The sequence below is a fragment of the Notothenia rossii genome (genome assembly GCF_949606895.1).
Source record: "Notothenia rossii genome assembly, chromosome: 8".
In the NCBI taxonomy this organism is placed as follows: Eukaryota; Metazoa; Chordata; class Actinopteri; order Perciformes; family Nototheniidae; genus Notothenia; species Notothenia rossii.
In genome coordinates, this window is record NC_136906.1 from 68,279,719 (window position 1) to 68,282,727 (window position 3,009).

Consider the following 3,009-nt stretch of genomic DNA (forward strand, 5'->3'; position numbering starts at 1 on the left):
AATTCCATACACTTTCTGAGGGCGCTGGTTATGAGCGATGAATGTAAAGCCTTATAAGTTTGCCGCCGGAGAGGCATATAATAAGCCGTGTATTTATGAGGTGCAGTGGTGTCAGTGACATCTGCATAACCTATTCATGAGAGCCATGATGGGAACTCAGTTATACTCCATCGTATAGGTGACAAAAGAGGAAAGCCGAGGTGAGGATGGGAAGAATGATAATGAAGATTAAAAAGGGAGTAAAGGAAGCAGCAGAGGAAGGTAAGGGAGACAAAGTAGATATGGGGAAATGGGGATTTTGGAAGGGGGTAATAAGGGATGTACTTAATGGTTGTAGACAGACTAGGAAAAGGACAAGGAACAAGCAAAAAGATGAGAGAAATTGAGAGACGTAGTGTCGGGAGATGGAGAGAGAAAATGAAGCAGAAGAGCAGAGGCAAGAGCGAGAGCAATTACCGGGAGAGTATTTCAATAAACCTGTACATGTCGATTCAGCCTGGCACATCCGCTACTTGTGCCCTGCACTCTGCATACCAATGATTCAGACGCGCCATAACTGGAATTCACAATCTATACAGACAGCAAGGGCAACTGCATTAGATATTCCTCCGGAGCACAGAGGAGAGAGAGGGAACGGGGAGAAACTGAGAGCGGCTACATGTGGCCTTGAGTAGAAATGAGGGACAGGAAAGAAACTGTGTCACACGCCTAACGAGTTGTTTTAACTGTGATTACATGGTCATATGGCTAATTTAAGGTATCATAACAGTAAAATAAAAGACTTTCTACACCCTTCCTCCTACAGATTAACACTATTTATGTATTTACAAAGTCATTTAATTACACTTGGTATTTGTTTATGATCATACGATTGTACTTTCACTTGAGTAACATTTTGACTGCAGGACTTTTACTTGTAACACAGTATTCCTTAACTCTTGTACTTCGCTCATCTCTCCGTCTAATGCATCATCATTGGTCATTTTTGTTCAGCCAGGTTGCACCATAAATACCTGTTGACACCTGACCTGTTCTGCTTAAAAGTGAAGACAAGGAACATGTTCTGGACCCCAGGTATTTTCTTGTCTCCACGATGACAGCAGATGGTGTTCTACTCTGCTGGGGCATGACGCCAGGAAGACACAAGGAGGGCCCCAAGAAGGCCAAGAACACAGAGACCCCCTGTTAAGGTTTATTGCAGGACATGGCCAAATGAAGTGGAGATTCTGAGCTCAATGCCTTTAATAAGATTCTCAAAGGCACAGAATGATTGTCCAGTCGCATCACACAAGAATGACCGTCCTTGGTTCTGGGGACACAGTTTGGCTGACACCCAACACCATTATTATAATCCTCAGTGGTATCATCAGAATCAGAAATAAACTGAGTTCAAAGACTTCAAATGTGATAAAGGCTCAAAAACTGAAAAACCGAATCATATTAGTAGCCAACATATGGAGGCACATGTTTGCTTCTTATAAAAGGAATACTCAGTTAAACTGGCACAGCGGCTATTTCGCATTGCACTTTCAGACACAAAAATTAATCGATTCACTGACCACTAGTCCCTGGTCAAGCTCCAGGAGACATAATGCAACCCACTGCATTTTTCATTTGATCCTCCCAGTCTGATAAATGCCCACATTTTTTAAACTCAAAACGTGTCTTAAGACCCAACCTGACATTGGGGTTATTTAGAAGTTATAGAGCTTCACTAAAGGCACAAAAGATAACAAACATTTCTGACCACCATTTGATATTGAAAATGTAGATTGTTCAGTGAAAGAGCCCTTTAATGTTAAGATGACTTTCAGCTGCGCTGTCATCAGTACATCTGTCAAGGGGACACATTATATCTTGCCCCTACTCAGCACCATTTATCCCTTATGCTTTCTAGCTCCATTGTGCAGCCCGCTTTTCTGTTACCTGGCCTTACCCTGAGGCCTATAATAAGTACATTACGGCTAATAATGGGTTATTGATCATAATGAATCAACTGCTTTTACGCAAACGCCAGCATCTGTCCTGCTGAACAAGACAAACTGGAGCTGTGTGGGAATCATTTCTCAGTGCAGGGAGGGCCCAGAGCATTAGTTTGTGCCTGAATGATTAATGGCTGTTAAAGCAAATGGACTGGAGACCACTGTGGTCGGGTTAGAAACAGTTACTGGGAGGCCAGCATGTTGTAAGGATAATCAGATAGTCAGGTGTGGGGGGGGGACTACCGGGGAAGACTTTACCATCTCATGACCATCCAGAAAAAACTTTACTGTGTGGCAGACATAATGTACATGGAAGTACAACTGCATTACTCATTTATTTTCACTGAGCTTCTTTTAAGTTGGCTATGTTTCGTATATACATGTATATGTTGACGATATAATTGGATATATTGTAAAAACATATGTACTGTGTGTAGGAACAAGATGGCATAATTTAAATGTTTAGTGGTGAAATATGCACCTATTGTAAATGACTTTGAATTAAAGCTTTGGCTAAATACATTGGATGTAATGCTAAATACCTCCAAACATGAGATCAGGAAAGGGTTGTACGATGAAATGGCAGCTAAAATAATTATAAGGAAATAGTCCATCACCAGTGTGCTATTATTGATTTGCAGCAATGCAACAAACATTAATTTATGGATTCATGCTGCCATGTGTAACTTTCCAAGGTTGAGAGGTTTCAAACCCAAACACCATTTTGAAAAAGCCCTGGGTGTTGAGAGTGAAGAGGTAATGGTCTCTCGTCTTTCAACAACTATCATCAAGGTACACTTACAGTGCCCTTCTACGCCCAATCCAAACTGTTATTACACAGGGCAGCTCAAAGGAGCCAACGTGCACAGCAGAGCGTAGCTGAAAGCATGGATCTGTTCTGAAAACATGAAATATAAACTAAAAAGAGCCCTACAAATTGCCGTAATCTAATGAGGAATAGACCATGACAATTAAACTGTTGATGCCCATTTCCACCACAGTTCAAAAACACAATGACTGGACAGGA